The sequence below is a fragment of the Xenopus tropicalis genome, chromosome 2 (assembly GCF_000004195.4).
Source record: "Xenopus tropicalis strain Nigerian chromosome 2, UCB_Xtro_10.0, whole genome shotgun sequence".
In the NCBI taxonomy this organism is placed as follows: domain Eukaryota; kingdom Metazoa; phylum Chordata; class Amphibia; order Anura; family Pipidae; genus Xenopus; species Xenopus tropicalis.
In genome coordinates, this window is record NC_030678.2 from 147,249,818 (window position 1) to 147,264,532 (window position 14,715).

Below are 14,715 nucleotides of genomic sequence, written 5' to 3' on the forward strand. Positions count from 1 at the left end.
AGTACAAAGCAAGTGCCTTTTAAGTGCAGTTTATGCTACATCTAAGGAATGTACAATGGAAAGATAGACTTCTAGGGTGGAATGGGGTCAGAGAGGTCTGCAGTTATGTTCGATAGTTGCTTACCTTGTTCACTTCAATAGCCAAGACAGCTGCTTTGAAAACATGTGATCTATACAGGGCCTTGAAGGGAAATGTTGACCTAGTGGCTCTTTCATACATGGTTATGCATGGACAACCTGCTGTATATGCATCATTGACATTATTAGCATTTATATTTAATATTATTTATGACTCTACTTTATGATCACACAGTAGATAAACAAAGACAGTTGTCCAACATGCAAAACTTCAGAAGTTGTTAAACTGCAAGTTCCAGAATCCCTTTGACAGCCAAGTTCTACAAGATGTAGAGGCCCACATGTCAGTCATCTGTGTTCTAAAGGTTTTGTTGTCCTCTTTTGCTTTATTTATCCTATATTTACTTGCTGTTACTAAAACAAAATTACTGCCGGCTACAAGGTTCTTTTTAATCAAATAATTAGCTTAAAAGGAGTGATTTTGGCTATTGGTTATACACTGTGCCAATAACAGAAATGTGCTACAAGGCCAGCCTCAACAGTCTCCTTGCAAGAGAGTCATGCCAGTCCTGCACTTCTGAAAACATGCTTACCTGTGATAGCTGTGAATGTGACTGGATAAATTGCCCACATACGCGCCACATGGATAACTAGTGCTTTAATTTTTTATATACCTGTAGGGATAGCACCTGTCCTGTAAATGATACTTAATGCCAATGTTTTCAATAGTGAAGAAAGATAACATTAGATCTGGATTTTCTTTCTAGGAAAGCTGGCAACCCTTTCTATATGTGTAATAAATACCAGTGGTACAGATATGTTATATTCTGTGCTATTCACTCGCTACATTTTATTAGTGTCTGATGGGTGGTTGGCAGATGGCTAACACAGGAGCTATAGACATTGGCTAGACAGAGACCTAGTGGAGGGTGGATGTGGGTCCTGTAACAAATGGAAATTGATTGAGCTGGGTAAAAAACTGAAATAGCAGAGTACAACAATGGGTTACAAATGTGTGATCCAAATGTTGGCCCAACATGATATCAGAGGGAGGTAAAGAAGCAGCCCCGTACATATAGTTTAAAATAGGGATCCCCGACCTTTTATACTTGTGAGCCACATTTAAATGGAAAAATTGTTGGGGAGCAACACAAGCATGAAAAAGGTTTCCTGGGGGTGCCAATAAGAGCTGTAATTGGCTACTTAATAGCCCCTATATGGACTGGCAGCCTACAGAAGGCTCTGTTTGGCTTTATACTTGGTTTTTATGCAACCAAAACTTGCCTCCTTACCAGAAATTCAAAATAACCTCCTGCTTTGAGGCCACTGGGAGCAACATCCAAGGGGTTGGGGAGCAACATGTTGCCTGCAGGCCACTGGTTGGGGAACACTGATCTAGAATGTGCAGGCACCCAATAACTCAAATGTTGAGGGGTTAATTAAGATTAAAAATCTTTTTTTATTGAAATCTACATGTCTATCAAAGAGTTCCATGCCTCAGCTAACATGAGATCACCCAGATGTGGCCCATCATTTGCGTGGCCAGACTAGAAGATCTCCTTGTCTGGGGATTCATCATTCTGTGTGTGACCAATTGATTGCAGGATTGCTATTCTGTTATGGCATCAGATTTTCAGTGAGTCTGTTTTGGGTACATAAAGCGACAGAAACTTCCTGCAGAATATAACAGAAAAAAGTCGGTGAAACAAATTATAATTTTTTTTTTTGCCAATTTTTAAATTTAACATTATCAATTTTGTCTGTGTTTAGAGAAAACGTAAGATGGGCACAGACACGCTGTAGGTACATAAAGTACATTTGTTTGCTCTCACACATACTGGACATTAATATGACTGAAGTTTGTTCCTGTTCAGGGAAATGGGCTACAGGCTGTCTAGCAGCAGTTGTGGGGTTGTACATTGCCTGGAATGGCACAGAGAGAAGAAAGAAAAACTTTATTTTCCATGTATTCCACTGAAATTCATTCTGTGGTTTGCGAGGAGAAAAAAAATGTGCTTTATATTTTGTGAGTGGAGTCACATGACCTGGGTTATGAATAGCAGATTGTAATGAGTTGGTAGTGTAAGTTTGAGAGGAGGCGAGAGCACACACACACACACACACACACATACACACGCTGTCTGTGCAGTGTGACCGACACAGACTCTAACACACACACTGCCAGGTACGTGTCGGGATCTTTTCTGGTGGATGCGCGGCTTGTGGACAAGGTGAGTGTCCTGTGGCTCTCGCTTCAGGGTGATGGAAAGAAGCGGGGTGGTGAGGGGGGGGGAGGACTTCTATTGTTTTCTTTTAGGGGATTTTAAAAGGAGGAGGAAAGAGTTCAGATCTCAGGAAGTTAGAAGAATTTTTTTTTCTACTCTAATTGAACCCGGCTGGTGCCCTTTCCATCTCCTCCCTGTCCTGTCCTCCCCTGCTCGCCGGTCAGTTGCGCTCTCCCAGCCCGGGAGCTCAGGGGCGCACACTCTCCTGACACGTTGCTTTTTTGTTTGGCTGAGGGAGGGCAGAGGTCAGCACTGTCACCGCTCTGCCTGCCCGGCTCTCTCTTTCCTGCTCCGCTTAAAGGGAATATAAACCCAAACAAAAGATAATTAGAATCTTTCTCAGAGTCCTCCTCTGAGCGCTATTCATTAGCTGACATATTAGCGCTTCCAGGCTGCTGATAGAAGGCTTCCAGCACTCCTAGGGTTAACGTGAGTGCCGGCTGCGCTAGGGTCGCTGACACTGGGAGAGTTAGCTGCCTGGGATTTGCAGTGTAAATCTCAGAAACTACCCAAATTAGAACATCAGTGTAACTTGCAGAAGCGCCCAGAAGGGCATGCATGAGGTTACATTCATATTCTGTGTGGGTTTAGATCTCCTTTAATTTCTATCCCTGTGTCTCCCTGTGCTCCATTCCTTCTCCAGGCTGGTAGCCTCTTTACTTTTTTCCAACATAATACTTCTTGTTGTCATTTATATTTTATTTTCCTCCAGTGTTTTGGACAGTTTGCCTGTCTGTCCTTCTCCACTTTCTGCATATGAAGATACTTTTTCCCCCCAAGTAATTGAAGTGCAGTTCCTGGCTCCATGTAATTGTTCAGGGCAGGGTGGCAGTGGGAGAAGGAACCAACATGGTTCAGGTCAGGGTGGCAGTGGGAGAAGGAACCAACATGGTTCAGGGCAGGGTGGCAGTGGGAGAAGGAACCAACATGGTTCAGGGCAGGGTGGCAGTGGGAGAAGGAACCAACATGGTTCAGGGCAGGGTGGCAGTGGGAGAAGGAACCAACATGGTTCAGGGCAGGGTGGCAGTGGGAGAAGGAACCAACATGGTTCAGGGCAGGGTGGCAGTGGGAGAAGGAACCAACATGGTAGGTGCCCAGGGTCCCAACATGTATCCACTTGCAGCCACTCGCCTTCTCTCACTACTCACAGTGTAGTATAGAGTCAGGGCTGAAAAGGGGGCCTTTTTGGGGGCACTGTGGGAAATAGTTTTAACCAGTAAACTTGATCCCTCCCCTGCTGAAGTTAAACTGCAGCTACCAGATTTGTTGGTCTGTGGGTGCCGGTAGCTGCAGTTTAACCACAGCTGTGCGGCAGCAGGTTGGGCATCCCTGATTTGTGTGATTTTTTATTCCCTCAGTTGGGGGCCCCAACCTTCCAGCAGTCCGCCACCCCCCAACCCCCCCCCCCCCCCCCGTCCCCACTTCCCTCACTTTGGTCTGGTATTTAATTGTAGCAGAACTGTGCAATTACTTCTCCCTTTCCCTTAAATTCTATTTAATGCTCTCCTTTTAACTCTTTATATGCCAAGGAGGCCGATTTGCTCTTTCCTACATATCACCACTCTAACCCTTTAAGTGGCAAAACCAGCAAAATATGTTGTGTTTCATAGTGGTCTATTTTTCAATTATAAAGGGGGGTCTGGTAAGGCAGCGCTTAAGGATTTTGGGGTGCAACGGGGGATTAGATGTAATCTAATTAATGATATTTGAAAATGTTGTATTTACATATTTATTGTTTGTTGAACTACCTAGTGACGCATGGTGCCAATTACTGACACAAGGTGGGGAGAAACTACACAGTATTTATATAGATTATGACAGAAAGCATATTAGCACTGTCAGGCATCGGGCATCATTTATTTTAGGTTTCTCAACGCACTTTCCATGTCTGCCAGTAGGAGTCCCCACTGTCATTCATCATTTTTCCATAGGCTTTAATATTTTTTATGGGGAGGAGTGGGTAGAAAGGGGTGTAAGGTTGGGGGATCGAGGTGAGATGAGGTGAACTCAGAGGAGGGGTTGGCTGCAGGGTAGTAAAAACAGCACCCTTTCCTGCTCCGCCCCTTACCCCCTGGAGCTGTGTCTGACTGTGGCTCTGTGATTTTCTGTGTGGCACCGTGGGGAGGATGGCTGCCAGGGGAGGGGTACAAGAGAAGAGCGCTATTGTGCGCTGTGATGTGGTTAGCTAACCACAGCATTGGTTTCTGTGCAGAAGATGCTGAGATTGTTAAGTGGGTTATAAAAGTGGTACAAGATGCTGGACTGCATTTTTGTAGGGCCAAATTTTCCTAAATTGCCTATTATTGAAAAGATTTACTAAGACGCTTCCATGCATATTGAATTACAAATGCTCCTAATGGTATTAGTGCGATTCATTCATCAATACTATTTCGTTCTTGGGGTTTTTATCCTTTCATTTGCCACTTCTACTTTATAATAGGGGGTGCACAGAATCCAGAATTTGGTCCAGAATTGTCTTAAATCCCAGCAGTTTTTAAAGGATTTAGAATTTTCCAAGCTCTTACTGTTTAGCTGTATTCAGTCCGAACTCTTTAAATCCTATGAAGGGGGTAATTTATAGGAATTTAGCTGAGATTTTAATGCACAATTTGTTTTTTTTGGGGGGGGGGGTAGAATTGCTTGGCACTGAGTTTGGGCTTACATTGCTATTATACAATATAATATTAATTGTGTTAATGAAACAAAGCAAGGTGTGGTGTGTTTAAAAGACAGGCGTTGGTGCAGATACAATGTTAATTGTTGGATTAATGATGGGGCTTTATTGTTACTCAATCTTTGGATTGTTCTAAAGGGTGCCAGGTTCATTAGCTTTCTATCATTTCATCAGTGTTGGCAGGGAGAAAAACACATTAATACTGTTTCTGTGTTATACAGATAATTAAATTGTGTGGTAATTACATTCTGGTAGGTCTGTGCCAATTGTGCCATTCAATCTACTTTACTGCTACAACTCCCAGCACCCCAGTATTAGCTAAGAAGTGGAAGGGGTGCTGAGAGTTCTGCAACATCCAAAGTTGATACTCTTCTTCATCAATTTACAGTGTACGTTTTGGGTTCAAAGCAAGGATCTTTATACAATTAAGAGAAACCGGATATGTATATTTTCTGCATATAAGATTAACTGTAGAATTGAAATGACCGATTAGTGTCAATGTATTATTTTAATCAAGCAGAGTAAAAGAAAGCCAGAGTAGGGTGCCGGCTGTGCCACAGGGTATCACTGAGCAATGCAGTTGTGTCTTTGGCACCTCATTAAATATAGAAGCACCTATCTAATTTGCACTTAGAACACTGGAGAACCCAGTTCTGATATCTGTGTGAGATCCATTACACTGGATTTAAGCATGTTACCTTATAAGGCAAATGTCCCACGGAGCAATTTAGTCCCGTGATAGATCTCTGCTACTGCGGGTGACCAATGCTGCGGAATGCCTTTCCACTGGCAACAAAGGCAATCGCCAGTGGAAAGGCTTACACTTTGCTTCAGTTGCACAAAGTTTCCTGCTGCAGGCATCTTTGCGCGACTTCGGAAAACCAAAGCAATGTATAGGCCTTTACACCTGTGGTGCCAGTGGAGATTAGTCACCTGCGGTAGCAGAGATCTATTGCATATGACTAACCTCTGTGTGGCACATCAGCCTAAATCCTGTTCTCTAATAGTGTCATTAGAGTCACTGTCTAATTTAGCGTACAAGTGATTGTCTTGGGAGTAGCAAATGTGCAAACTGATTTTAATTAAAGAATGACTTCTAAGACTTTTTATTAACATTTTACATTTTTTTCCCAGGGGACTGCTGTCTCAGGGGCATAAAAAAATAATAAAAAGAACATTTTTGCAAGTAATTAAATGATATATCACAATATATAGATCACCCTGACCACAAGGCATATTTTGTTATCTATACCTAATAATGATTTAATGTTAGAGAATTAACATATAGTAATAATTAAGTATGATAGGTGCTAAACTGCTAAAACTAAAGGTGGCCATAAATATTGCAATTACTAACGTTAAGAGCTGAATCGTCAGATATGCATGTAGAAACAAAAGAATTCTACCTTTATCTGACAATTTAGCATTTCGCTGATGTTGAAGGAGCCCAATAAAAATTTTACATCCTGTCCGATCAGCATGACGACCAATATCCAAGGCTTTTGCTGATATCAGTCGCCTCATCTCCCACCATACATGCACTGAATACCATACAAAACCTTGTTTGGTACGATTATATGGGTTGGTGTATGGCCACCTTAACTGTTGCTAGAACTGATAATAGACTATGCTAGGCAACTCGTCTTCTGCTATTTAGCATCTGTGTTCATAAATGTACCCTTGTAACTTCTCTGAATTCACATATGATGGACACAGGCCCCACATACTTGTGCATTCCAGGTTTTAATAGACCACACAAACATTGTTTTGCCTTAATTATAATTGTTATTATGTGCTTTTATCTTAGTGTTAGCTTCTAGTAAACATATGCTTAGCTTTCCATATTGTTCTGTCCTCTCTTGGGTAAGGCTTCTTAGTGGCATCTTCCACCCTTTAACCCATCAGATTTCTTTCTGGTTGTTCTCTTCCTCTTTTTCCTGCAAATGTTCCAGCATAATGGCGCTTCCAGTATATTGGATCTTCTAATAAACCCAATGACGTCATTACTTTTCCAATCCTGCTTCTTCATTGTCTAGTTTCCCATTCATAAAGAGGTGCAGTAAATGGCATAGCCTGGACAACTCTAATAACTGTGCCTTATATGTTAGTATAGTTGAAAATCTTTTTAGATCTTTTCTTCCTGCTTCTCCTGTGTGCCAGTGTTCAGCTTATTTCTTGACTGCCGGATCCTTTGTTGTTTCTGATTGATCCAAAGAGGAAAAATCTGTCAACGACTTCTCTATCCTCACCATCAACTCTAAAGTTGGCCGTCATTCCTGCTGCCATAACCTTTGTCTTCTTCACATTTAGCTGTAATCCCATATTTTTACTCTGTTCCTTAAATCTCCTTGAAAGGGACTTAATATCTTAAGTCTGTTCTGTCTTTAATTTGTGCATTATTAAGGTCAGTAGACTACTGTCTAGAGGCAAAGTGCAACCTGGCTGCTGTGCAGATATACTGAATAAACCTTTGTAGCAGTTTATGCCCACAACATTACTGTCACTCAGTTTGAGAAATATGATCCCCTCCTGTAAAGTTTTCTTTTGATTGCTATGAAATAGGACCTGGGGTTTTCGGATAAGGGATATTTCCATTATTTGGATCTCCATACTTTAAGTCAACTAAAAAATAATTTCAACATTAAATAACCCAGTAGGATTGTTTTGCCACTAATATCGATTCATGAAGCTTAGATACCATCAAGTACAAGGTACTGTTTTCTTATTGCAGAATAAAGGAAATCATTTTTAAAAATTACAATTATTTGATTAAAATGAAGTCTATGAGAGATAGCCTTTCTGTAATTCTGGATACCGGATCCCATAATTGGCTTTCCTTCTCTTGAATTTTCCTTTGTTCTATGTTTTGTTTCTCTTTTTATTGAGATAGTGTTGATTGGCAATGTAATGACAGTGGAGTCAGTGCTACATATTAGCATATTCAGCATGTATGTATGTATGTATGATGTGTTCAACATCCATTCATATATAATTGTCAGAGACCTATAGAAAAAGTTGTGACTAAGTGCATGCCTTGAATTAGCAGTACTAAATGTGGAGGGAAAATTAATATCAGAACATAAGTTTGGATGCATTCCATAGTGACACTGAACCTCTAGTGAATATCCAGAGTAAGCTTTTAGCTAACACAATGGACTTGGCTTCATGACATTTTCAGCATAGTCCATTTGCCCTTCTAGTCATATTCAGAAAGAGCCAGTGATTTCTATGAGAATCTTAGTAGACAATTTTGTTATCATGCAAGCCAGAGGATGATCACAGCTGTAATGGCTATGTATAAAGACCCTCAGCTTGTTAATACAATTCATTTATTCTAGATTTTATTTGATTATGTCCTGAGCATAAATAGACACCACCATTGAAGTCACTACTTGGACTTTGTCACAAGCACCAATGCACCCCACCACTCTGTTTGGATGAATCACATGCAGGGCACCTATTGATACTGGGGAAACCTGGACTTAGCGCCTACAACAGCCAGTTTCAGTAGACACAGCATACTTGTATCTAATAGATTAGGAGCAGACATCATTTTGACACTGAATCCCAGAAAGGAAAAAATTATCTTCTTTGTCCAGAAAACTGCAAATACTATGACCCATAGTGTGTTGTTTTTTACTTACTACCCTTGTCTCTGTAATGCCTTGCCCTTTAATGTTAATTTACCTTGACTAGACCTTTGTCTAGTGCTGTTTAATAATATTAGCAGTTTTAGGGCTCTGGCACACGGGGAGATTAGTCACCCGCGGCAAAACTCCCTGTTCGCGGGCGACTAATCTCCCCGAGTTGCCTTCCCCTGCCATCCCACCGGCGAACATGTAAGTCGCCGGCGGGATGGCAGACGCGGCGGCTCTTTTTCTGCGATTTCCCGAAATCGCCCCGCCACGTCTGCCATCCCACCGGCGACTTACATTGTCGCCGATGGGATGGCAGGGGAAGGCAACTCGGGGAGATTAGTCGCCCGCGAACAGGGAGTTTTGCCGCGGGCGACTTATCTCCCCGTGTGCCAGAGCCCTTAGCCATGGAGTCACTTATTATGGGATGACCCCTTATCCAAAAAACACCTATGGTTTTAAGAAGTCCACATACTAGATCCCACATTCTGTGAGCAGAATAATTCGCTCTGATATGACTGTCTGAAAAATAAATAAATGAAATAAAGAGAGAGAAAAATGTTCTTTTTGACATTTTCTATTTGACATTGCCTTTGGCTTTTTTCCTGCTTTTGCAGACAGATCTTACTAAGGTGCTGATTTCCAGCTATAGCTAGAAGGAGAATTAATTATAGAAATGTGCCAAATCTCTCTGGTTTGATGCTTAGCCTCCTAAAATCCTTCAGCTTCATTATAGTTGTATTTTTATAGTACAGGTATGGAATCTATAATCCAGAATGCTAAGGACCTGGAGTTTTCCTAAAAGGGATTATTCCATAATTTGGATCTCCCTACCTAAAGTCTACCAAAGAATAATTAAAACATTAGTTAAACCCTATAGGAGTGTTTTGCTTCCAATAAGGATTAATTATATCCTAGTTGGGATCAATTAAAAGGTACTGTTTTATTATTACAAAGAAAATAAAATTAAAAAAAATTAAATTATTTGCTTATAATGGAGTCTATGGGAGATGGTCTTCTCACAATTCAGAGCTTTCTGGGTAATGGTTTTCTGAAAAACTGATCCCATACCTGTTCTTGAATGTGCTATATACATGATGTTCCTGGAATTCCCCCAGTCATAAGGCTGATGCCACACCAGGCGTAGGGCTGATTTTTTCGGCAAGCGGAAAAACGCTTGCCGAAAAAATCAGCCCTACGCCTGGTGTGGCATCAGCCTTAAGGGAGCTATTGGCTGATTCTTGGCCTCAGCTCAGGTTACATCTTTCTGCATCTACGCTACTACCATGGCCATTCCTCTCCACTGCAATGCCCTGTTATACAGAAATGTAATTCTATCCAACTGTCCCATACACGTATATTTTAAAAATCCAGTGGTTTTAAAGTTATGTGCAAATGTATTTGCTGCAGATAGCAGTATCCGTCTGTCGTTTTATTCTCTCTGCACTTCTGATTATGACTTGTGACACAAAGTTGCAAGTCAGCTGATAAAAACACCAAGAGGAGAACTGGCTTTATGTTGCATTGTTTTAGGAGTCAGACCCATGGGAACTAAAAAGGATAAACAAATACTGGTTACAAATTGAAAATATATTTACAAATAACTCTAAAATCATTGAAAGTTGTATTATGAAAAGTATATTGAAAAGTTGATATAGGAATCTATAGCACTCTGCAGCTCCAACCTGGCCCAAGGAAAGTCTCCCATAGGGCTCAATGGCACTCTGCAGCTCCAACCCGGCCCAAGGAAAGTCTCCCATAGGGCTCAATGGCACTCTGCAGCACCAACCTGGCCCAAGGAAAGTCTCCCATAGGGCTCAATGGCACTCTGCAGCTCCACCCTGGCCCAAGGAAAGTCTCCCATAGGGCTCAATGGCACTCTGCAGCTCCAACCCGGCCCAAGGAAAGTCTCCCATAGGACTCAATGGCACTCTGCAGCTCCAACCTGGCCCAAGGAAAGTCTCCCATAGGACTCAATGGCACTCTGCAGCTCCAACCTGGCCCAAGGAAAGTCTCCCATATGGCTCAATGGCACTCTGCAGCTCCAACCTGGCCCAAGGAAAGCCTCCCATAGGGCTCAATGGCACTCTGCAGCTCCAACCTGGCCCAAGGAAAGTCTCCCATAGGACTCAATGGCACTCTGCAGCTCCAACCTGACCCAAGGCAAGTCTCCCATAGGGCTCAATGGCACTCTGCAGCTCCAACCCAGCCCAAGGAAAGTCTCCCATAGGACTTAATGGCACTCTGCAGCTCCAACCCGGCCCAAGGAAAGTCTCCCATAGGGCTCAATGGCACTCTGCAGCTCCAACCTGGCCCAAGGAAAGTCACGATAACGAATCTTGAATGAATCCGAAACTTTCATACTCGGCGCGACAATACGATTTTGTCGCACAAATTTTGTCTCAAGTACGAAATAGTCACGCAAAGTACGAAATAGTCACGCAAAGTACGAAAAAGTTGCGAAAGGTACGAAAAAGTTGCTGAAAATACACCCGGAGCGTTCGTGGATTAGTAAATGTGCCCCATTATGTATACACACTACACACAAAAACAATTTATGTAACTTCTGCAAAAACTACCTAGAAAACTACGTAACTTGCCTAGAAACTTACGTAACTTGCATATCAAGCAAAAGCCAATGCAGAAAAGTTTTGCAGGGACAAAAAAGACTTAAGGTAAATTCCACTGCCTCCAATGAACTGACTTATTAGCACATTAGTTCATTTTAGCTATTTATATGAACTTATTACAGAGTAACATCAGCTGATTATACTGGGATCCATTTACTGAATTACATGAATTTTCCATCAGGGGAATTACTGGTAACTAGGCCCCACAGCAACATCATTGGGCCCCTATGCTTATATAAATTATGCAAAAACTTACGTTACTTTCAAAGAAAATTACATAGCTTACGTATAAACTCCACTGACCCCCCAATTAAAATATTGACTACAACTGAATAGTTATTGGGCTCAACAGCAATATCATTGGGCCCCTAAACTTACACAGTTTAGACAACTTGTGCAAAAACTTACGTAACTTCCATATCAAGCAATGACAGCACAGAGCAAGGGCAGGCATTGGGAAGGGGTTAGAGTTAGGCTGATGGCAGACGTGGCGTATTCTCAGCAAGCCAAAAAACGCTTGCTGAAAATACACCCCACTACTGTAAATGTGTCCTATCTGTGCCTGCACCGAATGAATGAGATACGCTCGGGTGCAGGCACATGTAGCCGAAATATGCATAATAACGCAAGACTTTGGATTCTGCACCCAAGCGTATCTCATTCATTCGGGTGCAGGCACAGGTAGGACGCATTTACAGTAGCGGGGCGTATTCTCGGCAAGCGTTTTTCGGCTTGCTGAGAATACGCCACGTCTGGCATCAACCTTAGGGTATACTCCACTGACCCACATTAAACTGAATTACTTATTAGCACATTAATCAATTAAACTTTTTATTAACTGCTTATTTTAGAATGACATCAGCTGTTTATATTGCACACACAAGGGTGTGGCTAACATTTTGATACTGTACACTTGTGTTCATGGGGGGCCTCATATAAATAACTTGCGTGGGGTACCAATTTTTTTTATGGCGGCACTTATAATCTTTTAAAATTTAAATAATCTTTTAAAATTTGAATTATTTGATTAAAATGCAGTCTGTGGGAGATGGCCTTCCTGTAATTCACAACATTCTGAACTGGTTTTTAGATAACAGATCTTTAGACCTGTATAGGATGAACACAACATTAAGGGTACAATCAGACCAGACTGGTTCTTGGCCTGCGGATAAAACACAGACCAAGAAATAGCCTGATCGCTCACCTCTGCTCCATGCATGCTCCAGCCTAGGTCTGGGTGGAGACACACGGAGCAGATTTTGGATTGTAAATGCTGTGGAATGCATTTTTGTGATGAAATGTGTTCTATTTGTCTGCACCCATGCTGAGGCACAGAACTATCATGAAGCAGAGTTGAACCTGGCCTGATCACGTCCTATGTGGTTAAAGGTGCCACAGACATAACCCTAGTGGCAAAAACCTTAATGGAACAATCATTGAATTCTTGCCTTGTCTTCACTAGACCTGGTTGTCTTTACCCAACTTCCCTTTCTGGGTGCCCATCCTCTTGTCCTGGGCAAAAGTGTGCACATTATCAAAACCCCCAAACACATACATTGTCAGTACTTAATTTCTTCACCATCGGTATATAGTGTACTGGAGAGAGATGGAAGTGACAAAGCAAACCAATATGGCGGCTGCAATGGGTAGAGAGCTAGATAACTTCTCTTGATCAGTAACTGAGTATAGAGAAGATTTGTGAATTAAAGATATAATTCTCTGATAAGCATTTGAATGTATTTGTACCTTTCCATCTTGTTTAAGAAAGAAATTATACATTTTTGACCCATCACTCTTCATTCAAAACAAGTTTGGAGATTTCACGCTTAGTATATGTTCTTTTCTTGATCCCTTTGGGGGACTGATGTTATAGTAAGGGAATTATGACTGGAGGCAATAAAGTTACTTGGTGGTCTGAGTGTGACGGTATTAGAAAGAATTTGCTAGTAGCAAGATGAATATTTTTACAGACTTTTTTGTTAGTGAACAAATCCATGCATTCCATTCTACTAATATCCCAATAGTGATGTTGCATTATGTATAAATTAATATTATATTTATTGTAAATTATCTTTCTGCTAAGCCTCATTCACTGGGGGTGCCAATCTATTAGGAACCCCAAATGAATTTACTAGCTTACTTTTTTCTGTGTATGCAGGGATCATTTGTGTGTCAGTTAGACTGACTAGAATTGCATATTACAGTAAATTTTCTGACATATATGGTGTAGCACAAGGGCGTCTGTGATTTTTAACTAACAGCTTAGTGTTGCTAAATTGCCCTAAAAAGTCAGTGTAGAAGAAAACAAACAAATGCAAATGATTATAACAACCATTTATATTTTTTATTGCCCCTGAATGTCTAACAATCATTGGTGATTTAGATAAGGACCATTCATCAAATCAATATTGACTTCTAGGATCCTGTGGCTGCAGAGAGGTGTCATGAAATTGATTTCCTTATGCCTGTAGTTTGCTGCTCAGCTTTTCACTTTCCGAAGCATTAGAGCTAAACTCCATGGGAGGTTCTGTAGGATGGTGTTGGATCGACAAAACGCATCCTACAAGTTGGATGTAGTTGCATGGGTCAAAATATTATGGGACTGGTACAAAAATCTGATGTGTAAACTACATGAAAGATTTGCCATCCGGCACAACATGCCTGTTCACAATGCTATTAGTTTGTGCCAGCATGGTTTTATGCGTAACAGATCTTGCCAGACTAATTTAGTTGCCTTTTATGAGGAGGTGAGCAGGAACCTTGATGCTGGAATGGCAGTTGATGTCATCTACTTAGATTTTGCTAAAGCGTTTGATAAAGTACCTCACAGAAGGTTAATGATCAAATTGAGGAATATTGGCCTAGAACATAATATTTGTAATTGGATAGAAAACTGGCTGAAGGATAGAGTACAAAGAGTGGTGGTAAATGGAACATTTTCTAATTGGGCCAGTGTGGTTAGTGGAGTACCGCAGGGGTCAGTCCTTGGTCCTTTGCTTTTTAACTTGTTTATTAATGACCTGGAGGTGGGCATAGAGAGTACTGTTTCTATTTTTGCTGATGACACTAAATTGTGCAAAACTATAAGTTCCATGCAGGATGCTGCCGCTTTGCAGAGCGATTTGACAAAATTGGAAAACTGGGCAGCAAACTGGAAAATGAGGTTCAATGTTGACAAGTGCAAAGTTATGCACTTTGGTAGGAATAATATTAACGCGAACTATCTACTGAATGGTAGTGTGTTGGGGGCATCCTTAATGGAGAAGGATCTAGGGGTTTTTGTAGATCACAAGTTGTCTAATTCCAGGCAGTGTCATTCTGTGGCTACTACAGCAAATAAAGTGCTGTCTTGTATAAAAAAGGGCATTGACTCAAGGGATGAGAACATATTTTTGCCGCTTTATAGGTCCCTG

The 14,715-nt window shown here is 41.4% G+C and overlaps 1 protein-coding gene across 4 annotated transcripts in view; it reads left to right on the top strand.

Annotated features, from left to right (window-relative positions):
• Positions 1 to 2,180: 2,180 nt before the first annotated feature.
• Positions 2,181 to 14,715, top strand: part of rarg (retinoic acid receptor, gamma) — a 116,762-nt gene continuing 104,227 nt past the window's right edge. For 2 of the 4 annotated variants that reach the window (XM_031897206.1, XM_031897207.1), the window contains exon 1: positions 2,181 to 2,309. The gene's annotated coding sequence lies outside the window, so the exon portion shown is untranslated. The remainder of the gene's footprint in view (positions 2,310 to 14,715) is intronic. The other 2 variants (XM_002936633.5, XM_031897208.1) reach the window with 2 other exon arrangements.